Source organism: Capricornis sumatraensis, chromosome 19, assembly GCF_032405125.1.
Source record: "Capricornis sumatraensis isolate serow.1 chromosome 19, serow.2, whole genome shotgun sequence".
Lineage (NCBI taxonomy): Eukaryota > Metazoa > Chordata > Mammalia > Artiodactyla > Bovidae > Capricornis > Capricornis sumatraensis.
Genome location: NC_091087.1, coordinates 33,363,865 through 33,391,576, shown reverse-complemented (window position 1 = coordinate 33,391,576; position 27,712 = coordinate 33,363,865). Strand labels below are relative to the sequence as shown.

The 27,712-nt window shown below is 39.7% G+C and overlaps 1 protein-coding gene across 2 annotated transcripts in view; it reads right to left on the bottom strand.

Annotated features, from left to right (window-relative positions):
* ZFAND6 (zinc finger AN1-type containing 6) overlaps positions 1 to 19,134 on the bottom strand; it is a 55,990-nt gene extending 36,856 nt beyond the window's left edge. The window contains exon 1 of one of the 2 annotated variants that reach the window (XM_068991007.1): positions 19,000 to 19,134. The gene's annotated coding sequence lies outside the window, so the exon portion shown is untranslated. The remainder of the gene's footprint in view (positions 1 to 18,999) is intronic. The other variant, XM_068991008.1, reaches the window with a different exon arrangement.
* Between the last annotated feature and the right edge of the window lie 8,578 nt (positions 19,135 to 27,712).

Genomic DNA, 27,712 nt, shown 5'->3' with positions numbered 1-27,712 from the left:
TTTGTATAGTTCTTCTGTGTATTCTTGCCACCTCTTCTTAATATCTTCTGCTTCTGTTAGGTCCATACCATTTCTGTCCTTTATCAAGCCCATCTTTGCATGAAATGTTCCCTTGGTATCTCTAATTTTCTTGAAGAGATCTCTAGTCTTTCCCATTCCGTTGTTTTCCTCTATTTCTTTGCACTGTTCGCTGAGGAAGGCTTTCTTACCTCTTCTTGCTATTCTTTGGAACTCTGCATTCAGATGCTTATATCTTTCCTTTTCTCCTTTGCTTTTCGATTCTCTTCTTTTCACAGCTATTTGTAAGGATCTGAATCCAGCTTCAAAGCCCAAGCACCTATACTTTTAAAACCCCAAAAGGAGACGAGATATATATAGTTTCTAACAGATAAGGTGTAGTCATTGGTCAATTCAAGAAGCATTCTCAGAGCACCAAATATGTGCCAGATACAAAGGAGACCAAAAAAAGAGATCTGAATTTAATTCCCCACTTTATCACTTAATAGCTATGTAGCCAGGGTAAATCTCCAGCTTTACTCTCAAATGACTCAGAAAAGAAAACATATATATGCCTATATTTTTACACAGAAAGAGAGAGAGAGAGAGATAATATGATAAAGCAGATGGGAAAAACCATAACAATTAACTGAGAATCTCTGAAGAGGGGATGGGACCTTTTTGTACTGTGCATGCAGCTTCTATGTAAGTTTGAAACTAAATCCAAGTAAAAAGCTACAGAAAAACTCACAGTGGTATCAAAACAAAAAATTTTGTGACTTTCTCTGGTTGCATTCAGTGGCTTAGGTTTAAAAGCAGCGTATATAAACGGCAGAATTGCTCCAAGACTAGAAGCTAAGAATACTAGGAAGGAAAATGACTGAAGAGGGAACTGAAGCAAAGGAAAACAAAGAAGTACTACTGGGAGTGAGGTCTTGATAGAGCTTAAGACTAAGTTTGGTGGGGAAAAGGGGAGTGAGAATTGGAATGACAGGAGGCTAAAGCCAGAGGAACAGTAGGTAGCATTCAACATCTGTCATTTAGGAAACATAATTTAACCCCACAAAGAGATGCCACTTCACGTCCACTGCTAAGTTGCTTCAGTTGTGTCCGACTCTGTGCGACCCCATAGACGGCAACCCACCAGGCTCCCCCATCCCTGGGATTCTCCACGCAAGAACACTGGAGTGGGTTGCCATTTCCTTCTCCAATGCATGAAAGTGAAAAGTCAAAGTGAAGTCACTCAGTCGTGTCTGACTCTTAGCGTCCCCATGGACTGCAGCCTACTAGGCTCCTCTGTCCATGGGATTTTCCCAGCAAGAGCACTGGAGTGGGGTGCCATTGCCTTCTACATAATGTCTACTAGAGCAGTTAAATTTAAAAAGACTTACTACTGTATCAAGTGTTGGTGTTGGCAGGGTTAAAGAGAAAAACTCACACATTCCTGATGGGAACACAGAACCCAACAGAAACTTAGGAATACAGTTAAACCACTTCTTACAAAGTTACACATGCAGTTATCACATGACCCAGTAATTCCAGTTCTAGGTTTCTACTTAAGAGAAACAAAAATGTATGCCACACAAAAACTTACACATAAATGTTCTTGGCACCATTATTCAAATTAGCTGAAAATTGGAAACAATCCATTCGGAGAAGGCAATGGCACCCCACTCCAGTACTCTTGCCTGGAACTTCATCGGAAATAGACGGGGAAACAATGGAAACAGTGTCAGACTTTATTTTGGCGGGCTCCAAAATCACTGCAGATGGTGACTGCAGCCATGAAATTAAAAGACGCTTACTCCTTGGAAGGAAAGTTATGACCAACCTAGACAGCATATTCAAAAGCAGAGACATTACTTTGCCGACTAAGGTCCGTCTAGTCAAGGCTATGGTTTTCCCAGTGGTCATGTATGGATTTGAGAGTTGGACTGTGAAGAAAGCTGAGTGCCAAAGAATTGATGGGTCTGAACTGTGGTGTTGGAGAAGACTCTTGAGAGTCCCTTGGACTGCAAGGAGATCCAACCAGTCCATTCTGAAGGAGATCAGCCCTGGGATTTCTTTGGAAGGAACGATGCTAAAGCTGAAACTCCAGTACTTTGGCCACCTCATATGAAGAGTTGACTCACTGGAAAAGACTCTGATGCTGGGAGGGGTTGGGGGCAGGAGGAGAAGGGGACGACAGAGGATGAGATGGCTGGACGGCATCACGGACTCGATGGACCCAAGTCTGAGTGAACTCCGGGAATTGGTGATGGACAGGGAGGCCTGGTGTGCTGCGATTCATGGGGTTGCAAGGAGTCAGACATGACTGAGCGACTGAACTGAACAGAAGCCAAGACAGTTCAATGGGAGAAAGGACAGTCTTTTCAACAAATAGTGCCAGGAATATAGAATATCCATGCAAAATAATGAAGCTAAACCCTTTACCTTATACCACGTGCAAAAATTAACTGAAAATGGATCAAAGATCTAAACATAAGAGCTAAAATTACAAAACTTCTAGGAGGAAACACGTGGCAAAAGATATAAATACTTAGTATCTAGAATATATAAAGAACTCCTACAACTCAACAAACAATTTAATCCAAAAATAGGCAAAGGACTTGAATAGACATTATTTCCAAAGAAGGTATACCCAAGCATGGCCAATAAGCACATGAAAAGATGCTCAACATCACTAATCATTAAGAAATGCAAATCAAAACCAGAATGAGATATCACTTCATATCATTAAGATGGCTATTCTCAAAAAATCAGTACATTTTGCTGAGGATGTGGAGTAACTGGAACTCTTCTGCATTAGTGATAGGAATGTAAAATAGTGCAGCCTCTGTGGAAAAGTTTGGCAGCTCCTCAAAAAGTTAAATATAGGATTACTTATGATCCAGCAATTCCACTTCTAGGTATATACCCAAAACATTTGAAATCAAGACCTAGAACAGATATTTACAATGTTTATACCAGCATTACACAATAGCCAAAAGGCAGAAACAACCCAATGGCCATGGATGGATAAAAAAACAAAAATGTGATAAACATACATACAATGGAATATTACTGCCTTGAAAAGGAATGAAATTCTCATATATGCTACTAGATGAATGAACCTTGAAGGCATTATGCTAAGTGAAATGGGTCAGACGCAAAAGGATTAACACTGTTTGATTATACTTAGATTAAAAAAGGGAGAGGGGACGGTGGAGAAAACAAGAAGGGAAAAAAAGAAAAGGCAAAAAAGAAAAAAAGAAGGGAAGGACCAAGCTAATGACAGACATTGCTACATGGATATACCTCACAAAAACAACCTAGGTGAAAGAAGCCAAACTCAAAAGACCACGTATTTAATGATTCCATTTATATCAAATGCTGAGAAAGAACAAATCTACAGAGAAGAGAGCGGGCTATTGGTTGGTTACCCAGGACGGGGGATGGAAATGAGACCTGTTTAAAAACACTCAAAGAATCTTTTTGGAGTGATGGAAATGTTCTAAAACTGGAATGTCCAGCTAATCTAGACAAGATTAGCTGAAGTATTTAACTTTTTTGATGATACAATATTTGATATTAAAGAATACATGCAGCCCATTTCCTTATCTGTAACTTACTCAGAAGCTTATATGACTTGGGTTCACAGGTAGATTCTTTATACACCTGGATGCAAAAATGAACACAAGGTTCTGGCTAACATCTACTTTAGGAGGTTACTAGCATTTTTAATCGCTCAGATGAAGTGTGTTCACACTTTGCCTAATCTTCCTCTTATACAACCAGGTCTCATGCTTTTATTATATGTGAGGAATTCAACAGCTATGAAATTCAAAACTAACCACACATGGAAAACTACCTGAAGATTTCCTATATTTCAATCTTTTACCTTCTTACATTCTAGGGATGCTAAAATGTTCTGTATCTTTTTAGGCATGTTCCAAAAAACTGTCAGAAATACGTCTTTGAAAACATTTGTCTTTAAGCTCTGGTAAGTTGTTGTTGTTGTTTTTCTGAACCTCATGGCATGCAGATTCTTAGTTCTCTAACCAGGGATGGAACCCATGCCCCCCTGCCCTTGAAGTACAGAGTCCTAACCACTGGACCACCAGGGAATTCCCTCAGGCAACAGGTTATGATTTTGTCTTTTAAGGAGGGACTGCTAATAGCTCAGAATGGTGTGTGTGGCGGGGAGCTGGGGCCGGGGAGATGTATTAGTAAGCAGAGGTTAGACTAGGAAGTCACATGGCTGGGTGGTTAAAAGGGACTTTGATATGGCAAACTTCAGTTCAAAGTATGCTAGCCACTCACAAGCTAAGGCAACCCTAGACAAATTATTAATAGGAAGTGTTTCTAAATCATCTCGCTTGTTAAATGAAGGTAACAATACTTCCTCCTCTTAAGGTTATTGGGTAACTACCTCAGAGAACCCTTAGGACAGAATCAGCTGGTAAAAAATTCAAAAGGCAATAAGAAATCACTATAGAATTTTAAGCAGAGACAGACGTGAACGAATAGTGAAGAATGTATCATAGAGAGCCAAAACTAAAAGTGAAGATTGGTCAGGGTGCTGTTTTAGTAATCTAAGAAACCACACTGTCATGCGTGCTAAAACAGTGAAGAAAAAAAGGATTGATTCCAGAGTTACTATGGATTTTAAATCAATGGGAAGTTGTGGCTAACTGGGGAAGAAGAGAAGGAAGACTCAGAGTGGCACCTGGGTTCTGACATGAATGGTAACACCACCGCACGTTTACTGTGAGGGTAGGGGAAAAGGACTTGAAGGACACTGCTAGGGAGGACAAAATAAGCCACTTAGCTTTGGTGAGTTTAACACAGGTGTGGAAGAAACGCTCAAGGAGAGTTCAGTGAACAGGAGTCTTAAGTGCAAACAAAAAATCCGTATTTAAGACACTAATCTCAGAACCATTAATATATAAAGATGTTAACTGATGATATGGGACTGGAGATTATCCAAGAAGTATAGAGTGAGAAGAGTGTTAAGGTCAGAATCCTATGAAATTCCAATACTTAAAAGCTGTAATGAGGAAACAGCAAGGATAGAGATCAGAAACAGAAGGAAGCCCAGGCACATCACTAAACTTAGGGGAGGAGTCTCGAGAAGTAAGGCGCAGTCAATATACTAAGCTCTGCTAAGAAATCACGTACCTACAAAAAATGTGGGAGTAGGGGAAGTAACCAAGATGCTTATTTGTGGAGGAAAAAAATGGGTATAAGGATAGAAAGATCTGTGCGCTTCTACAAAAACAGTACTAACCATAATGTTTTGAGTTCATTTTTTTTCTAACAATATACAAAAACACAGAAAATCAGATTCAGCCAAAGAGGTTAATATACATTATCAGTTAATAAATAAGCATTTTCAAGTTACCAAAAAAAAAAAAAACAAACACCTCCTAAAACATTTACCTACTTTTATTAAGAAGCCATAAAGGGAAACCATTGCAAAACTGTAAAGTCCCCTTTTACACAAAGAGATATTGTAACTACTAAGCCACAGTTTCAAGGCTCTTTCACATTTTACCAACTTTCTGTCCATTAACCTTTTCCTCTGTCATTAAGAAAAAGAAATCAATGCATTCTCCTTGAATGAAGACTAGCATCAGACACTGAATGCATTTACTATCCTTCCTCTAGATCACTTTTTTCCTTCACTTTAAAAGAATAAAATAGAATTATTGCTACTGTTATCTTGTCTCAATATTAAGTCATTTAAAGATTCTTCTCCCTCTAGAAAATTGGCCTCTACCCTCGGAATGAAACTAATGTACTAAAAGGATACTCCTTAGTTCAAAAACTGTGGACCAGAAATCAGTAGTAGGGGTACAGAAGAGAAACAATGGAAGGTTATCTGTTCTCAAAAGCACTGCAGGCAGATTCTCCACTGTCTGAGCCACCAAGGAAGCCCGAAGTTCTAATGTTACCAGAGTTCTAGGAGAGGAGGTAAACCTGTATCTTGCCTACTCACTAAAATATAATCTAGAGCCAAATTTGAAATGACTTTCACTAAAACTGTTATATTTACAATTACTTTCATCTCTATCTGGCAGCAATAAGATGAATCGGTTAAGAACAAAATTAAATACATTTTCTTAAATTCAGAACAAAGGAAATATGATACAAATGTTTAAGCACCAACATAAATCTTAAATATTTAGGTGAAACAATTGTTCTACTCATGAATCAAGTATTTAGATTATCTGTATAAAATCCTGACACACCTAGCAAATTTAAATGCAGAGAAAATGTATTTCACAACAACTGCTTCATTAATTAAAAGTCATCAGGTTTAATTTTTTTCTCTTCCATTTCAAATGTTAAGAAAACCAAAATATCTGGGAAAAAAAAATCACTCCTAAGCCACAACAAACACAACAGCCATGAAAAGAAACTTCCCCCAGATATATACAAAAAGCCAAAGATTTAAGTTTATCAGCAAAAATTTACAGAAATTATTTACTAAATTATTTACTAAATTATTTGAACTGAAAAATGAGCTGAACTATTTAGTTCAAGATTATACATACATGCTTAACTACTGGCTCCACTAGTGAATTAGAACTTAACTCATGACTTATCACTGACTCCTATTTATAAATTAGATTTTTTAAATGTCTTATAGAATTTTGCTTTAAAACAACTTTTTAAGTTTATTCTGGAACATTAGTTAACAAGGTCACATCCTGACAATCCTAGCCTATTCTATTTAACAGACTAGGTGCCAAGCTTATACACAATGCAGCAGTTACTGCCAAAGAACACTCTTAAAGACAGACAGGAAGAGCACAGGACTAGTAACACACTATGTGTAAATGGTCATCTTACCTTCAACTGAAAACCTAAGGAACACTAGGAAAGTGCTAGTACTTTAAAACCTAGATCTGTAACATAGATCTATGTTTCTACATTGTACTTAAAAAATCAGAAATGCACAAAGTGACAAAGGCTATTCATATCTGTTCAGACTTACAGCTCCCTCTCTAAAAATGTTTCTGATGTTTTTCTTAGAAGAAAATCCTCTGATACGTGCTACCAGAAGAGACATGTACTAAGGAAAATTTGTGTGAGCAACAATTCCAATGTAAAACATCAAGCCCTGTACTTAACTGATAGCTTCACATACAATACAACCAACAAAGATATAATTGCTCACTTAAGTCGGTAAAAATTCTCCCAATTTCCTTCAGCTGATTTTAATGTCCAGAAAATGGATTCAGATTCATCTACATCGTGGAAAACGGAATTTAAAACAGCCTATTAGTTTAGGCAAAAACTAATCAACAAGTCAGACACCTTCAGAGGCACACTTTAATGAGAACACTTAGGGGCTACCCATTAGAGAAATTTTAAAGCACATTTTTCTGATGGCAATATAAACTGGAATAACCTTTTTCAAAAGCAATTTGGCTACTGAAGTCTTTATAGCCTTTGATCTAGGTAAGCCCACTCTAGGGGATTTTCCCAAAAGAAATATAGAAGAAAATATCTTAAAATTTACAGAAAGAGGTTTGTTTAGCAATACCATTTAAAATGGTGAAAAATTAGGAACAATCTAAATGTAAAACAGGCAAAAAACTAGGTAGATTAAGGTCCCATTAACCTAAGGGAATTCTATAGCAAATGAAACGAAAACAATTTTAATAATAGATGATACATTTTGATAAAAAATAGAAAACTGTCTTTATTAACAATCATGGGGAAAATATAAGAATATGGTAAGGTACAGAATAGAACAGGGAAAGAAGACCACCTCACAACAATCTTGTGGATATCTGGGTGACTTTCCTTGATTTTATTACTATTATAGTATTGCTTATGCAATAGATGGAACAGAAAGCATTAATTTAAAACCTTTTGCGTGATCTGAAAGCAGCAGCATAGTAAATACAAGTATACTGACTGAAATGCTTAGGTGGCATTTGGACCAATTATTCAAATTATTCTAAACCTTAATTTCTATGAGATCAAAGAGCAATAATACAAAAACAAGGGCCTCTAAGGGAAACTTCTGGTACTGAAACATAGTAAAATTATTTCTTAAGTAAGAAATGTCAATAGATTTATAGACACTTTTTAAGTTTTGGCAGCCTATTTATACTTCTTAAAAATATAAATTCATTCATTTCCTGTTTCAAAAGGGTGTTGATTGCTTTATGTCCACCTTGAAAGAAATGAAGTTTGAAAGGAGGACAAAGTTTTACCTTGTTCTATATAAAATGAATCTATGATCTTTTAAAAAAGCAAAACTAAAATTATGAGCATACTAAAAAGAGCCAACACATTGGTAGATTTAAAATACACTGAAGTTTAAAAAGGGGGGATGTATGCTGGGGGGTAAAAAAAAATTAACAGCTGGCATTTCAATTCTTTAAAAAGGACACCTTTAAACCTACCACATATATCTGTCTTTTAGCAACTTCACATCTTAAGTTTAAGGAAAATGACATAAACAGACCTCCTCCTCAAGATGTCATTTATAAAAACTGACAAATGACTCTTCAAACATCCAATCTGAGAGAAAAGACTGTTACTGGAGATGATTTTTATGCAAGTATTTTTTAATGACACTTAAATTCTGAACTAAAGATAATGATAAAAGAAAGTCAAGTTTGATTCTCTGAACACCTATTTCCTGTCCAAACAGCCCTTTTGTTCTGCTTCCCTGCTTAATTTTAATGTTCAGTTTGCATCAGAAAATAGCAACAATGACAAAAGCTGGCATACACAGAAGCACGAAGGAGCAAAAGTGTAAAATAAAGGATCATTGAAAGATTAGAACAAAAATCCTACCAACAAAACCTCCACAATTTTCTGTTTGCTTCACCTCAGATTAACTTCACTTGAAGCTGTACTCCAAAGCAACCAAACCTGAATACCAAGCTCCACCTTCTCCAATTCTAGTGGCTGAAGAGTAAAACCTCCTCCCTGTTAGTGAAACTGATAATTGTGATTGGATACGGCTAATATCCATTATTTTAAAGAACTTTTCCTTGCTAGCAGGTTAGGTTAAACATACTAAAACCCCCTGGATAAGCTGGTTTCTTAAAGAAACAGTAGGTAATGTTTCAGTTTTCCCATCATATACTATTTGCTTACTCTTTTGTCTAGGTAAAAAATAAATAAACCAAGTAACAGCAATGAAAATCTCACAGAAGAAGTGTTAATTTGCAGTTCAGTGACCAAGCATTTAAAATACAATGCTTTTAAACGAAATTATTTGATTTTTTTTACAGAGCCTGAGAGTGAAGTTATGCTTTATAAAGACAAGATTCCTTTTTCAATAGAGTTCACATTTGGTATGAAATCTAAAACACCAACAGAAATCCACCACAAAAATTTTGCTAATGAGAACAAAATAGTATTTTCTCTAAGACTTAAAACATAAAACTACATCTTAAATGAAAATACATAGCACTAAAATATTGAATGCAAAAATTTCTAAGATATCAAATACAATATCACAAGAATAGAGTAAAATTTTCAGTGACATCAGACTGATATTTCTATTTAAAACTGAAGAAAAATGAGGCAAATATTATTTCTATGTCACCACACTTACAGGTTTGATGTCATGTTTTGCAAGGTTAATCCTTATCCATTGCAAAAACAAAAGACAACTCGTTCTAACGAACTTCAGGATGGTTCAAGTCATTTTCTTTTTTAGTTTTTTTAAAAGAAAAATGGACACTATTTTGCATCCTACTGAGATATTAATCTAAGGTGGCATAGTAACCCTAAGGGAGAGCTGAAGGGTATCCTCCTCTTAAAATATAAGTTACATTAAATGTTATTTTTACTACAGAGATTCTAAAGAGATTCTGACTTTTGAACAAAGATCTCTGGTCACTTTGGACATTACAAAATTGGCTGTATTTTAAAATTTGCTGTATGCTTAAATTAGAACCATTTATGTTTTTAGGAGTTTGATCTGTTAACTGTTACTCTGACATTCATCATTATCTGATTGAATGACAAATTTAAAGAGTATTCACCTCTACCAAAAATTAACTTATAAAAACAAATTCAAAATTTAAACAAATCAGAGTAGCTCCTTCTTAAAATATACTTTCAGTTACTTTACGTAAGAATTTTTCATTTAAATTTCATTTTCTGAGTTAAAAATCTTGCAAGCATTTTTCCTCAAAGAAAATTCATACATTAAAACAACATAAAGCCAACAAACTTATTCTGAATACAAAGGGAAGTCTTTGTAAGAAACTGAAAATGCACATAATTGCAACTAGACATGAATATGGAGTAATACCCCACAGAAGCCCAAACAGCTGCATAATCTATTATGCCTTTTAAGTGGACAAATTGAAAGAGCCAATTCACAGAGGTCCAGTCCCAAGATCCTTTGCAAGGATTCACAGCTTTGAATGCCCAGCACTTCACAAGTCAAGTTCAGGTTTTCTTCCCACTGTGTGGACACATGCAAAAAGACCCTGGGAGGAGAAGAGGTACAGGAGCAGACAATAGGAAAAATACACAATTTGAGTTATAGCATCAAACTTGAGTTACATCATAAAACAAGTTTTAGATGGCCAAAATTTTACAGGGTTATAGAAAAAGAGACAGCGAACATTCTACTTTTAAAATTTGGCAAACATAAAATTAGTCTTCAGCTATGGGAACCAAATGAACCTTTGTTCTAACATCAATTTTTCACATCAAAGTTAACTATTTGTGTACAACAAAGACACAGAACATACACTAATCTAACACCAAAATCCTCTCCATTTATAACCAAAAGAAAATATAGATTGAAATATAGACTGAACTATTCAGATGGTTCAAAGATCACTAGGACCTATTTAAAAGAACTGCAAGTTGACAAATATCATTTTAGGTGGCTTACAGAGTAAAAGTATTGTATTCCTCTTCTAAATCTGCAATAGAAGAAAACAACAGACAAAATAACTAAAAAGAGAGCGATACCACAACTGAAGTTATCTGAAAGTAACTCTGCTTCCTGGGAACAGGAAGGCGGCAAAAGGGTCAAGGCTTCCTCAAGGCTCCCTGATTGCTTGTGACATCACTTTTCCAACATCAAATATTCAAAGGGTGTACTCTTTGTGAGAGTTCAGAGGTTTTCACAAATCTATCAACTGAAAACAGTTTAGAAGAGACCAAGCCACTAAACAGCTTGGTCTCATTTCACTTACTATTAAAAAGACCCTATATAAAAAGGCAATACCTAGACTATTAGGAATAGCCTTCGGTACATTCAGAGCAGGGGGAAAACTTCCATGGAATTTTTAGGGACTGAGAATGGCTCAAAATATTCTTCCTACAACAGAAATTATTCCTTGGCAGTAATATCCCTGAGTGCTACAGGTAGTTAAGGCAGCAGCTGGTGAAAGGTAGCTGGTGACAATAGCAAAATAAGACTAAGGTCACTAAGGATAAAGTCTGAAAACCATCAACTGATGGAGGGAAAAAATATTTAAGAAATATTTCCCTGACAAATACACAGTGTCTACAGAAGTGAGGTATGTATTTGAGTTTGCAACTCCTGATGACTATCTTCTCATTAAGAGAAAAAAATACAAAGTGAGCATGGGGGAGAAAGAGGGAGCACTGAAGGCCCATTCAGCAGACTACCAAACACAAAGGAAACATTTAGGAAGTAAACAGGTAAAAAAGCATAAACCAAGCTTAAAAAGAGACAGCTTTCTGTAAGACAGTAAATTGTTCTAAGTCTAAAGAAACAGACAAGGTCACCAATAAATGTAAATTAAAAAGGAACAGGGATCATAATATGGAGACCAAAGTATAAGTAAAAGAAATGCATTCATAGTCCCCAATTATTTAGATTTAATAGTCATGAATTTTCATGTGCCAAACAACACACCATTGATCATCTAAGTAAGCTGCTACACAAAGAAAAATGACAGAAAACAGGTTGGCAGACTTTAAATTCCCTCTCTGGCTAGCAGCCTAAAGCCAGAAAAACATAACCAAAAGATGAATGATGCACAGCAATTATTTAATAAGGACAGTTCTTTATTTAGCTATCAAAAGAAAAGCTTCTTTTCTCAACAGTCATAGGAAAAAATTTTAAATTATAGTCCAGAAGAAAACCAACAATTTTAAAAAGCAAAAGTTGAATAGGTAATGTGTTCTACCTATTGAAAAGCTTATTCATTCATCAAACATTTTGAACACCTACTATATATATGCTGGGCACCACTGGCTGCTGTAAACGCCACAGTGAACTGTCCCTCCATTCTAGAAACTTACGGTCTAGAGTCAGACCAGTGCTGACCACCTAGAAAATAATGCGAGTCACATGCAATCTTCAACTTTCTGGTAGCCACATTAAAATACTACAATAAAGTTAAATTAACTGTCATAAATATTTTCTTTAACAGGAAATATGTAAGGTAGCATTACTTCAATATGTAATCAATATCTTAAAAATTGAGCTCTTTTCCCTTTTTTGTGCTAGAAATCAAGCTTATATTTCATACTTACAGCACATCTCAATTCAGACTTGCCATATTTCAATAGCCAGATGTGGCTACTTAAACTTAAATATTGTAGCTTTTAGCCACATGATTATTCAGAAATTAAGATAAATTTTCATTACTGCACAAGACTCTATCTCTGCTGTCCACTGTAATAGCCACTAGTTGCATATAGATACAGAGCCCCTGAAATGTGACTAGTAAAACTGAGAATATGAATTTTTACATTATTTAATTTTAATTAATTTAAATAGCCACAAGTGGCTAGTAACTACAAGACTGAAAAGCACAGCTCTAGGAGAAAAAGACTGTTGAAACAAATCACATGCATTTAATGAACTGCAGTTGTTACAAGTATTTACAAAAGAAATGTCCAATGGGAAACGGGAAATGAGTAAATATAGCTAACAGAGAACTTAACCTGTTTTGCCAGCATTAAGGGTTAATTCATCAAAGGAAATCACAATTTAGCAAATGCGGACAGCCTTTGCAAAGATCCTGAGTGGGAGGAAAGTGAAAATACAGTAGAAATAATAAAGGAAAGTACCAAGGAGCAAAATAATCCAGGTTATTTGTTAGTGACCAATTTGGATCACAGACTATAAATAGGATAGGAAGGTGGTGAAGCAGAAGGAGCCTTAGCACTTGGAAATAAGTCTTGCAATAACCCCACTCTCTTCACTCTAAACTCCAGCCATTCCAATCTCCGGTCACCTAAATTGAGCCAGATTCTTTTTGTCCCTTTTACTCCGGAAACTTGCCCCAGTATTTTTCTGATCTTAGAAGTCAGAATCACAGTTCCAAAATTTCTATTCCAGATAGGGTTTGAGGCAATAATCCAACTGGAGGATATGGCATGGAGGGGGTGGGACAGGGGCTTGAACCTGTTTGCAAAACAATTTTTACAAAACATGTTTACAGAACTAATTCAGTGTGTCACTTTTTTTTTTTTTAATGTTGTGACAAGACTGGGGAAGTTAAGAAAACTTCCCAAACACACACACCATCACTAACTTTAAACGTTACATTCTCAGAACAAACATCCCAACTAGCACCTTCCAATCTCTATCAGGACACCCTACTTCTCTCCTTCCCAGCAGCTGTCAAAATCTGAAAACTCTATGCAGTGGTCTGTTAACAGCCTAGCTTTTCCAACGGACAGTAAACTCCATGACAGCAAAGATCCTGTATCATTCATCTCTGTCTCCTCAACACTTAGCACCATGCCCAAGTAGCATAGAGAACAGCTGAATGAAAACTCCAACAGCAGGGATTTTAATAAAGATATTACAGGTTAAATTTAAAGGAAAAAAATACCTAAACTAGGCTCAAAGGAAAACTTAATGGCATTCAATTTTTTTCATTATACAACATAAAACATTAAGTAGAAATAACAGTATTTTCTAAATTAAAAAATTCAAGACCAAAAACAACCCGAAGACCCTGAGGAATCAACTAAAAACTCCAGGACCAACAAAGCAACAACTAAAAATTGTAAGGGGAGTGAGGGGAAGAGGATGCTAAGACTTAACAATAACAAAAGGAAAACACATTATTACTCCCAGTTACTAAAACAATGTGCACTGGCTGGTACTGAATAAAAGCTAAAAAGAACCAAACATAAATGTATTTAGTTTATGACAAAGGCAGCTTTATTTGAAGGCAAAAGAAAAAGTTTTCTTTTATGGGGCTAAAATAACTGATTAACTACTAAGGAAAACTAAGGACAATTCTTTCACTTCACGTATTATGTCAAAATAAATCTTCGATGAACAGAAGAGAGATGTGAAAAATGAAACCACAAAGAACTAGAAGAAAACAGTTATCTGGGTAGGAGAGTGCATTAACTATGAAAGCAGAAGCTGTAAAAACAATGTTATTAACCTAAACTTCTTAAAAGACAAAAATTTTTAATTAAAAAAGTAAATAAACAAAAGGCTAATGAAGAGCAAGGGAAAATGTTAGTAGGATGAGTCAAAGGGTGGCTATTCTAAATATAAACACCACCCCAATGAGCCAAAGACAAACCAGAAGATGTCCAGAACCTATACCTCTATTATCATAACTCATTAATCTAAGAAATAAATTACAAATCTTATGAAAAGAAAAAGAAAGAAAAAATATTATTTCTGGTAAAGATAGGGAGGAAATGTGTACTCATATTTTTCATCGAACTTCATACAGGTTTGGTCAACTTATACTGCAATGTTAGCCAAACTTTTAAGATAAGATTTGTCAGTATTCATGAGTAAAAAAAAATGTTCATATGCTTTAAACAATTTTAAGACTGGCTGAATCCTAAAGAAATAAGAAATACATGGTAAGATGTAGCTCTTAAGATGTTCTTCACCACATTGTAATAGTGAAAAAAAGGATAAAGAAGTAAGTTATACACAATAAGTGACTAGTTAAATTAACAGTACTTTCATAAGACAAAATGGCATGTACCTTTTAAAAATCTTATTTTCAATATATAGGGACCTAACAGTAAAGCTGTTTTTTCCAGTAGTCACGCATGGATGTGAGAATTGGACTATAAAGAAAGCTGAACACCAAAGAATTGATGCTTTTGAACTGTGTGGTGTTGGAGAAGACTCTGGAGAGTCCCTTGGACTACAAGGAGATCCAACCAGTCCATCCTAAAAGAAATCAGTCCTGAATATTCATTGGAAGGACTGATGCTGAAGCTGAAACTCCAATACTTTGGCCACCTGATGTGAAGAACTGACCTATGTGAAAAGACCCTGATGCTGGGAAAGATTTTTAAAAAGCAGAAGAAGGGGACGACAGAGGATGAGATGGTTGGATGGCATCACCGACTCAATGGACATGAGTTTGAGCAAACTCCGGGAGTTGGTGATGGACAGGGAGGCCTGGCGTGCTGCAGTCCTTGGGGTTGCAAGAGTCAGGCACAACTGAGGGACTGAACTGAACAGTAAAGCTGAGAAAATCCTTGCCCATAAGCAGTTTACTTCAAGCAGGGGATACAGACAATAACCAGAAAATCACTTCAGATGTTAGGTTCTCAAAGGACACAAAGAACGTAACACAGCCAGCTGACAGGGAAAGTGGTCTGAGATGGCGTTTCATAAGGAGTGACATTTGAGCAAAACACGACTGGGTGTTCAGGCAGAAGGAACAATTTTAAGAGAACTAAGCTTGGCATACAGCACTGCTGGAGGTACACGAGTCAGGGTGAGCAGCATAAGATAAGCCTGTGAGGCTGATGGGCCCGACAGTCTAGATCAGCCACCAACAAGTCCTGCCTAAGAGGTACCTTAAGTGGAAAACACACAACCAATGGTGAAGACGGTCTTAAAAAAGTAAAATATACCCCATTAATTTCTTATACTGACTACTTGCTGAATCACAGTATTTTGGGTTAAAAAATATTTCACCTGTTTTTCTTTGTAAATGTGGCTATTAGAAAATGTTTAACTACTTATGTGGTTCCCATTTGTAGCTCCTATTGTATTTTCATTGGACACTGTTGGTCAAGAGTATAAAAAAAATCTGGATTTGTTTTGAGTCTGAGAATAAGATAATCTAATTTACACACTGGAACGATTGTTCTGCACAGGAAAGGGAGAGAACCTTGAAGCAAAGATACCAGTGAGGTGACTACCACCACCATACCATGTACAACAAAGGTGTTGAGATGGATCATGTTTGGTTTAAGTTTTGAACACAGAGGCAGCCTAGTACTGTTTAGAATTCAACGTTTAATTGTTTAGGATAAGAAAAACAAAAACAGAGAGACTGGTGGGATACCTGCCAAAATATTAATAATTACTCATTCTTTGTTAACTTTTCTGATGGTTTAGGGGAAAAAAAAAGTTGCCCTCATAATGAAATACAAAACTGAGGTTTGTTTTTGTTTTTTTAAAGCAAGATAAAATAGTCCTATCAAAACAAAGCCTCCTGACACTTGTCTGCAGGCTGCATGCACTGTCCTTAAAAAACAAAAAACACCACTTCTCATGCCTATAAAAAAGTTTACTCAAAGATATATATAAACTCGTATTACTTATACACACACCATTTTCAGGGAGTTAATACTGCTTCATAATTTATCTTTGCGTTGCTGTTCACACAATAAATCCCAAATCTGAGGCGGGGGTTGGGGGGTGGCATAAAAAGTACTTAAATGTGTTGCTAACATATCCTGATCAATACTCACCACACACCTTTCTCAAAAATGTTCCAAAGAACACATACAATGTAATTCCAGAGAATAATACCTTGGCCCTAATCATTTTCCTTAGAAGCTCTGCCATTTGATAGGTGCTTCACTTAACTAAAGTCTGCGTAACTGATAGGATAAACTCAGGACAGGTTTCTTTTACACATGTGTACTACGGCAAAAGAGAAGTTTTAAGAAGCTTGCTAGAGTAAAAAGTGGGAAAGGGAACCCCAGAAAAGTGATTTACTTTATACCCAATCAAGTGTTTTTTTCTACTGTATTTACATTTTTGCAGTGAAAAAGTTGACAGCAAATAGTGCCAGACTTCTTACCATGGGATTTCCAAGGACAACATTCATTCAGACTGACAGGAATCCTGGTTTCTCATGCAGATGTTCAAAAACTATGAACCAATTACTATGGATATGAATTTGCCATTAAAACATAAAAGAGAATCCTAAAGTTTTTCATTTATTTCTAGTATCTCAATCTATTTTACCCCTGAGTACCTAAAATGTCCCAGTGAAATCTGCATTCACCCTAAAGCAACTCTTGCGCTTGTGTACCAGGAGCCAGGAAACAAGAAATGTTCATGGGACACAGCTGGTGACAGCAAAACAGAATCAAAGACATGGGCTAAAGGCCCATGAGTCGTGGAAGATGAACACAATATTAATCTTTACATTAACAGAGCAATGAAACGAATGAACTACAGCCATATATTCTTTTTATAAAAAAGCTCAAAAGAAAAACATACTAAACACACAGTTTGAGCACTCAGACGTTATGTTATCAAACTTCTAAAAAAAAATGCAAGGGAATGGTAAACAAAATACACTAGACTGAAACGATTACCTCGGTAAGGACAGGCAGAGGTGTAAGACAGATAAGAAACTCATAAACATATGCAAGTGTTGGTAATATTCCAACTTTTGGTTTAGAGATGGAAAGCATGGATTTTTATTACATTTTTATCTCTTTATACTCTATTGTGTACAGCATACTTTAACAGTGTTGTCTGTGTTCATACCTTTGTGGCATTAAATATACTTTGAATACTTCGCTTAAAAAGCTGTAATTAACATACAATAAACTGCATATACTTAAAAGTGTAAAATGTGATCTGTTTTGACACAGGAAATTATCACAGTTGAGACAATAAGCCAACAACACCGAAATTCTCCTCCTGTACACCTCTGCAATCCCTGTTTCCCTTAAATACATTTTAAAACATAAAAGAAAAAAATTTTTAAAGATAGCCTGTTTGGGAAATATAAATGTGCATATTCTGCAGAAAGAAAACATTTTCCCTTGAAGCCCTGGACTAAGGGTAACTCGGCAAAATGTCCTAAAATTGGTAACATAAACATTACGTAACTAACCTTAAAAGTCTATGGGATTTTACATTAAAAAAAACAAATTCCGAATTTGATTTGACAGAGGACTTTAAACCTCTTGCTCGGAGCATTAAATCATTAATAACGAACCAGTTTTTTAACCACCAAACAACTTATACATGGTCTGTGTGTAACTTCTTCACACTGCTGAACAGCTAATCTGAGTGTGAAGATAAATCATCGCAGCGTCTTAATCGGGTGGTTGGTTTGGCACAAAGTTTCGACATAAAAGTTAAAATCGTCTCAGACGCATTATTCTTTTGTCCTTGTTTACGTAGTTAGACGGCAACGTGAAAATACTACTCCAGAGGAAAATTGAGAAATTCTGAGTCCACCCAACAAAAGCGGAGGAAAGAGACACCCCCCCACCCCGACCCCCTTTCCTTGTCTTGACTTGCTAGACTTTCCCCCTGGCCGGTGGCTGTAAACACGGCAGGTGAAAAACCCTTCCAAGAAGAGCTCGGGCTGGGAGGCGTGAGGCGAGGAACTTGACCCGGGCCGGTGACAGGGACGCGCCAGAGGGCGCCAGGGGTCCCTCCGGCCCCCGCCCGCCAACTACTCGGAATGGGAGGACAGCGGCTCCCCACCCCCCGAGGTCTGGGGGCAGTGGGGGGGGGGGTCTCACCTCGGCGCGCCGCCCCCGCCCCCGCTCCCAGCGGGAAGCCCGGGACCCCGAGGGCCCGCCGCGCGTCCGGGAGTTCCGCCGCACCTCGGCCCCCACCCCCGGGGCCAGGAAGCCCCTCACCCCTCAGCAAATACCCGGCCCGGGCCCGCGGCCGGCCCACCACCTGCTGCGCCCGCCGGCCGCCCTCCGCTTCCTGCTCCCCTGGGCCGGGAGGGGCCGGGGGCGGGCCTGGCGTCGCCTGAGCCGGTGGGGGAAGGGAGCGGGAGGGGGAGGGGAAGCGCCGGTCGCCGGGGGCCCACGGGCCCCGCTCCTCACCTGGCGGCGGCTCCCTCCGCCTGACGCGCTGCCTGCCGCCGCCGGTCGCCGCCGGTGAATGGGGACAGGTGAGGCCGCCAAACCCCTGGTCGCTCCGGCCCCACCGCCGCCGGCCCCTCCGTCCGCCGTTTATTAAACTTTTCTGTTTGGTTGTTCGGCCTGTGACGCGACTAGGGGGCAGAGCTCCGCGATTGACCGGCGCCCGGCGCTGACGCGGCAACCCCCGCCCGCAACCTAATTATTATCGGCCGGGGCGGAGCCGCAGGCCGGAGCCGGCTGGGGGGGCGGGGCCAGGTCTCGGAGCAAGCGGTGATTGGCTGGAGCGTGAGAGGAGGCGGGGCCAAGCTAGGGGAGTCTCTCCTCCAGCCTCTCCGCCTCCACTGTCCTTCCTCCGCCGGGGCTTCCTCCCGGCGGTAGTGGGGGCGACAACAGGAGGGCGTTTCCTGGGGTCTAGAGGGCAGTCATCGAGTCTGGGGCGGTAGGTTCAGGTCCCTCTGCTACCACGAAGGGGGCTGCATGTTCCTGTGCCGGATCGAGTAGCCAGAAAGAGTTGCGTTTCACCTGCCAGTTGTGCAAGAAGGAATTCTTAGCTTTCCCCCACGTGCAACATTGTGCCCCCACCCCCCATTTTTGCAAGCGCAGAATCCAAGGCCTGGGGCACTACTATGCCCGGTCCTGAGCCACTGCTTGGAAAGATAAGGAAAACTAGTAGAAGCGAGCATGCACAGGTGTGTCTCCCCCGCCCCAACACACACACATGCATGGACGCACACGCCCCCACAGGCACCCGGACTCCTTTGCAAAACTCTTTGCAGAAGTGCACGTCCACTTCCCAGCTGAGTGGGCTTCCCAGCTACTGCGCTGGGGCGTGGCGTGCTGAGCAGAACGGCTCTCCCGCAGCTTCTCACCCTTGGGCTCTGATGCAGTACAAGTTCGAGGTCATTCAGTCCTGCCGTAATTAGAGGGGTTCAGATGGGGCTGGCAGGTAGAAGGTGGACCGGGTCCTGCGGGTCCTTTTTAGTTTTATATTTGATGTTTTGTTTAGGAATATTTTGGAAGAAAATTTCATGTTAAAAAAATGGAGTAAAAAATATTATTTGATTACTGAGGTTTTTTGGTGCCCCTTAAAATTTTCCGTTTCAAAAATCTCACTATCCTCACCCTAGTTGGATCTCACTTGTGGGGAGAGAGATATTGATGTGACTGACTAAAGTATTTTGCAATAGGCCTTTGGGATAAGAAGAGGTTAATTATAGAGGAGAGATAGGGGCCAGAAAGTTTTCAAGGAGGAGGTGGCATTGGTTTTTGGCACTGAGAGTGTTGTAAGGCTCAGCCTGCTGGCAACCTGGAGAAACATTTTCTTGCTCTCCTAAAGAGGCTGGAAAATGCAGTGTGGAATTGGAAGGACAGAGAACGGTTGTGAGGTGACAAACATGCTTCAGGGGCAAGTAAGACCCCTAGTGTGAGCATTAAAGTTAAACCTAGTGTGAGCATTAGAAGGGGGACTTGCCCAGGAATGTTGATTTAAAAGGCATTCAAATTTAATTGTAAAAACATACATACAAACAATGGACTCACCCAGCACAAGAGGATTTTGCCCAAGGTCATCATCCTTGATAATGCAGACCTGGAGATTAGGGATCATTTTAGAGTCAGTTATTTGACAGATCTTCAAAGCCACATTGAGTCCTTGACTCAGTAGGAAATAAGAAAGCATAAAATGGTGAATTAGAACAATTTGGTGGATTCTTCCGATACTAGGAATAATTTTGCAGCCTGGGCCACCTGGGGTACTTTCAGCTATTCACTGCTATTCACAGTGAATAGTTCTTTCCTATATGGAAAGAACTTAGGATTTTGGTCAGGATTCAGGTTCCTAACCAGATGGGTCACTCAGTGACCTTGATCAATACTCATAACCTCCTTGGGTCTCAGTTTTTTAATGAGTTTGGGAAACCTCAGCAAACAATGATCACTCCCTTTATAGACTCTTCATTCTCATGGGGGAAATATAAAACACAGTTAGGTCTTTTTGCTGTGAGTAAGAAGATGGTAAGTAGTATAGCTTGAAGAAAAAGTAGAGCAGGGTGGTGGATGGGGGAGGGTGGGTCACCATATTCAACAGGGTTGTCCAGGTGGGCTTCACTGAGAAAGTGAGGTTTGAACAGAATTGTAAGAGATGAAGGTATAGTCATGAAAACCTGGGAGAAGAACATTCCAGACAGAGAACGGTTGCAGGAATGGGGACCCCCTTCCAGGCCCGAGAGTAGGCTCTTTAACACTCGGAAATGAATTGTCGGAGGAGACACACAGGCTGACAAAGCAAGAGACTGTTGGGAAGGGGTACCCAGGTAGAAAGCAGAAGAGTAAGGGAACCGAGGAGACCAGCTCTGCTGTGTGGCTCACAGTCTCGGGTTTTATGGTGATGGAGTTAGAGTCCGAGTTGTCTCTGGTCAATCATCTTGCTTGGCCCGTCTTTGGTGACTCAGGGTCCTTCCGGTGGTGGGTGCATCGCTCAGCCAAGATGGATTCCAGTGGAGGACTCTGGGAGGTTGGCAGGACATGTGGCATCTCCTTTTGACCTTTCCCAAATTCTTCTGGTTTGCTAGTGGCTTGTTCTGTGTTTCTTACCAGGACCTCCTGTCATGAAATAACTCATGCACATGGTTACTGCAGTGCCTGGATAGGGTGGGTGGTTTCAGTCAGTGTTCCCTGTAACAGAACTGCTAGAACACGGGGCCCCAGGCAGGAATGGCAAGGAAAGTGACCCTGAAACCAGGTAAACTGGGGAGAGTAGGAAAGGAAGTTAGGGGTTGAGAGGACTTGCTCACGTAGGACCTTGGGGGCCATGGGCTTTGACTATGAGTGAAAGGTGGAAGTGCAGCCACTGTAAGGTTTTGAGCAGAAAGGTCACATGATCTGACTTAGATTTTAAAGGATCATTCTGCCTGTCGTGTTGAGAGTAGACCAACATGGCAAAAAGTGTAGAAACAGGATCTTTTAGGACTGAGTGTCGGCATCCACAGCTTCCCCCTTGGTTCATTGGTAAAGAATCCGCCTGCAATGCAAGAAACACAGGAGACGCAGATTCGGTCCCTAGATCAGGAAGATCCCCTGGAGAAGGGCATGGCAACCCACTCCAGTATTTTTGCCTGAAGAAGCCCATAGACAGAGGAGCCTGGCAGGTTGCAGTCTATGGGATCGCAGAGTCAGACATGAATGAAGCAACCAAGCACTCACACACGCACATTAGCATCAATGGGAAAGATAGTGGTTACTTGGACCAGGTGATAGTGGAAGCAGTGAGAAGTGGTCAGATTCTAGTATAATCTGAAGGTAGAACCAACAATTTCCTCATAGATGGAATGGAGCATGGGAGAAAGAAGGGGTAAAGGTAATATCCAGGTTTGGGGCTTGTGTAACTGGCAGAGGGGAGATCAGGAGATTCTTCTTGCAAACACTGCACTGGAGATTCTATTTACACATCCCAGTGGGGACCAGGCAGGCAGCTGGATGTATAACCCTGGAGTTTGTGGCACGGGTGTCGGAGGGATACAGGTTAGGGAGTCATCATCATAAATGGCACTTAAAGCCTTGAGATGGATCAGGAATTGAGTACTCAGAAGACCAAGGACTGAGCCCTGGGGGTTCTGACAACTCAGAGTTCACGGAGAAGTGTGGGAATTCATGGGGGAGACCAAGAAGGAGGAATCAGAGGATGAAGGAAAACAGTTTGGTGTCCTGGAAGCCAACTGAAACATTGTCACATAGGGAGTGTCAAAAGCTGCTCATCATTCAAGTATGAAGAGGACTGAGAATTGACTGTTGCATTTTGTGACATGGAATTCACCTTGGAGAATATCACCTGGGTGGAGGGTAGAAACCTGATGGGAGTGGTGATAAAATTTTCTTATTGGGAATTTGGTGGGGAGGCAGTTAACGCAACACAGTAAGTCTCCTACATGGGAACCTTTATGTTGCAAACTTTCAAAGATGTGAATGTGCATGCCAACCCCATGTGCCAGCTGTTATACTAAACTTTCCAATCTTACTGTAAGATTCAAAATGTTTTCTTTATTTTTTGTGTCTGTTTGTTGTATTATTTGTGTGAAAAATACTATAAACCTATGATAGTACAGTATTATATAGCCAGTTGTGTTTGTTGGGTACCTAGGCTAACTTTATTGGACTTTAAAACAAATTGGACTTAACCAGCTCACTCTTAGAATGAAACTTGTGTTTATGTAGAGGACTGGGGCTTCTCTGGCCATTCAAACAGTAAAGAATCTGCCTGCAATGCAAGAGACTTGGGTTGGGAAGATCCCCTGGAGAAGGGAATGGCGAGCCACTCCAGTATTCTTGCCTGGGAAATCCCATGCACAGAGAAGCCTGGTAGGCTACAGTCCATGGGGTCACAAAGAGTCTGACATGACTGAGTGACTAACACTTGCAGTTTTTCACTTTTTTTACAGTAATATTTGTGAAGGATCTTTGTGAACTAACAAGGACGTGAGCAAGTTCATAGGGATTTTGTCTTAAATTTCATTACACTTCTTGCCCAGTGTATCTTGTATTAACCTTGGCACCTAACACAGTTGAGTATTCACGTATATTTGTTATGAATTTACAGAAATTGGTTTATGTGGCCTGTTCACTCCCCTGTGTCCCAAATCTGTACTGAGAAATGACAGCATTGCATAGTGATTTGGAATTCAGATAGATCGCCACCCCTAATTAGCTTTATGAAAGTGAAAGTGTTCGTATCCGACTCTTTGCAACCCCATGGACTGTACCCCGCCAGGCTCCTCTGTGCATGGGATTTTCCAAGAAAGAATACTGGAGTGAGTAGCCATTCCCTTTTCCAAGGGATCTTTCCAACTCAGGGATTAAACATAGGTCCCCCATATTGCAGACAGATTCTTTACCATCTGAACCACCAGGGAGGCTGATTAGCTTTGTGGTCTTGTGCAAATCATGTAAAATAGTCAAAAACCTATCTCAGAGGGTTGTTATGTGGATTAAAAGCTACTACATTTGTATGCTGACTTTCTGCCAACCTGTGTTAAGTACCAGGATACAGCAGGAAGAAAGAGAGCTAAAGGCCCCCCTCTCATTGACATGGTTATATAAAACTTACTGGCAGGGAGTACATAAAGCAGCTTTTATAGCACAGGCACCTAATAGATGCTCAGTAAATGATAATTTGCTTTATTGTCTCCAGTCCTTCCTCTTTCCTGTGCTCCAGACTATGAGATCTAGTGTCTGCTCATCAGAAGCATTCAATATGTCCAAAGTTCATTTTCTTCCTCGAAACACATTCTTACTTTTGGTCCCAGTTTTGACCAATGGCGATACCTCATTTTCAGTAATTAAAGCTAGAACCTCATCCTTTTCCTGTCTTTATAAAACTTTATTAAGAAAACCTTTATTGAGGTCTAGTACACATGCCATAGAATTCACCCATTGAAAGGACACAATTTAAAGAATGACAAATATTATATGATATCACTTATATGTGGAATCTAAAAATTAATACAAATGAACTTATAAAACAGAAACAGACTCACAGATATAGAAAACAAATTGATGGGAAGAGGGGGAGGGATCAATTAGGAGTATGGGATCCACAGATAACATGACTATATATAAAACAGATAAAAAAGATTTACGGTATAGCACAGGGAACTTTATTCAATACCTCAGAATAACCTATAATGGAAATGTTATATATATTATACACTCAGTTACAGGTAACTGAATCACTTTGCTGTACGCCTGACCCTAACACAATATTGTAAATCAACTATAGTCCAGTTTTTTTTAAAGGTACAATACAGTAGTTTTCAGTATATTCACAGAGTTGTACTGATATCACCATAATCAATTTTAGAACATTTTATTACCCTTCAAAAAAACCCTCTACCCATTAACAGTCACTGTCTTTCCCTCCCCCCCCCACCACAACCCTATATAAGCACTTATTCTGTGTCTCTATAGATCTGCCTATTTTAGTCATAAATATGGAATCACACTGGATAAGGCAATGGCACCCCACTCCAGTACTCTTGCCTGGAAAATCCCATGGACGGAGAAGCCTGGTAAGCTGCAGTCCATGGGGTCGCTGAGGGTCAGACACCACTGAACAACTTCACTTTCACTTTTCCCTTTCATGCATTGGAAAAGGACAGGGCAACCCACTCTAGTGTTCTTGCCTGGAGAATCCCAAGGATGGGGGAGCCTGGTGGGCTGCCATCTATGGGGTCACACAGAGTCAGACACGACTGAAGTGACTTAGCAGCAGCAGCATGGAATCACACAATACACGGCCTTCTATGACTGGCTTCTTTAACTTAGCATGGTATTTTCGAGGTTCATCTGTGTTGTATCAATGCTTTAGTCTTTTTTGTTGCTGAATCATATTTTATTATATGGACATACCCTATTTTATTTATCTATCAGTTCATGGATATTTGAGTTGTTTTTACTTTTTGCCTGCTCTGAATGGTGCTACTCCGAGCATTTGTATACAAGTTTTCATGGAGACATATGTGTTCATTTCTCTTAAGTATATACCTAAGAGTGGAATTATGGTAACTCTATTGTCTAGTCGTTTGAAGAAGTACTAGACTGTTTTCAGAGGGGCTATACCATTTTATACTTCCATCAACAAAGAGTGAGTTGCACTTTCTCCATACCCTTGACAATGTTGTTATTATTTGGCCACACTGGGCATCATGTGCGGTCTTAATTCCTCGACCAGGGATCACCCTTGAGCCCCAGACAGTGGAAGTGTGGAGGCCTCGTCACTGGACTACCAGGGAAGTCCTAACAACACATATCTTCTTGATTGTAACCATCCTGGTGAGTATGAAGTGATATCTTGTGGTTTTGATTTACATTTCCTAGTGGCTACTGAGCATCATTCCATGTACTTATTGGTCATTTGTGTATCATCTTCGAAAAAGAGTCTACTCAGATCCATTACCCATTTTTAAACTGAGTTATTGATCTTCTCATTGTTGGCTGTGAGAGTTCTTTACATATTCTGAATACAAACCCTTTATCAGGAACATAATTTGCAGATATCATCTGCCCTTTATGGATTGTCCTTTCACTTGCTTAATGGTGGCAACATTTTAAAGTTTTAAATTTTGACTCATCCTTTTCTTAAGTCTTCCCTTACCCAACATCTAATGAGTCACAAATTTCACTGATTCTTCCTTAGAAATATCTCTGAAATGTACTCCACCCCCACTGTCCTATACAACCCCCTTGTTATTTCTCACCTGAATATAACCACTAGGCTTCCCAAGTGGTTCAGTGGTAAAGAATCCACCTGCCAATGCAGGAGATGAAGGAGATGTGAGTTCAATCCCTGGGTCGGGAAGATCCCCTGGAGAAGGAAATGGTAGCCCACTCCAGTATTCTTGCCTGGGAAACCCTGTGGACAGAGGAGCCTGACAGGCTACATGTAGTTCATAGGGTCACAAGAGTCGGGCACGACTTAGCACATAACAACACTGAAATCTCAGTAAAGTATTTATGAACTACAGTTAATAATAATGTACCAATATTGGTTCATTAATTGTGGCAAATGTCCAGTAAGTAGTTGATAGTAGGGGAAACTGGGTGCTCCATTCTAGCTTTATAACTTTTCTATAAATCTAAAAATTATTCTAACACAACATTGTAAAGCAACTATACTCCAAAAAATTGTTTTAAAAAGAGATTAAAACTATTCTAAAATAATTATTTAAAACACCTCTCTGTAACCCCCCTGACAGCCATCAGAACCTGTTTTCTGTCACGCATCAGTGACCCGCCTTGGCCGGGCCCTGGACCAACAGGCCCCACTCCTGGCCGCTTCTACGATGTGTGCTCTTCAGTGAGTGAGACAATCAGATGCCCAGCTGTTGCTGAGAACCCACCATTGATGATGCTGGATAGTTTCCTTTCCTATTTTTGTTTTCCGTCTGCCTCTTAGGATACATTTTTTTCCTATTTACCCCCAACTCTGTGCCCTGAGAAGCTGACCCACATAGATGGCCTCAGAGAGCATCCTTGTCTTTCGGCTTCCATCTGGGGTTGGTCCTTGGGAAACCCTGGCAGAAAGTGGCAGGGAGGAAGGATCGTGAAGTTAGGTTACCCATTTTTGGTCCTAGTCCTGCCAGGTCACAGAAACTTACACAGCTCCTGTTCTCGTGGCCTTTTCCATTCAGCTACTTATCCAGGTTCCAGTAACACTGGATCCCCTGATCCCTTATCTGCCTGTAGCACAGCCTTCACTCAGCACTATGGGTGTTCTCCTGAGAGGTAGCACCTGGCAACCCCTCCGGTGCCTGGATACCAGGTAGATGTGTGTTTGCCCCTTTGTGCACCCTCAATATTGTGCTTGTACTTGTTAAGTCACTTCAGTCTTGTCTGACTGTTTGCATCACTGTGGACTGTAATCTCTGTGCATGGGATTTCCCAGGCAAGAATACTGGAATGCGTTGCATTTCCTCCTCCAGAGGATATTCCCCACCCAGGGATTGAACCCACATCTCTTAAGTCTCTTGCATGGGCAGGCAGATTCTTTACCACTAGTGCCACCTTGTAAGCCCCAAGCTCAGTATATGTTTGTCAAATGAATTGGTCAGTAAATCACAGAGTGTTAAAGTTATAAGAAACCCTGGGCAAAAAGCAGCTCAGTGTTTAGAACACTGGGCACTCA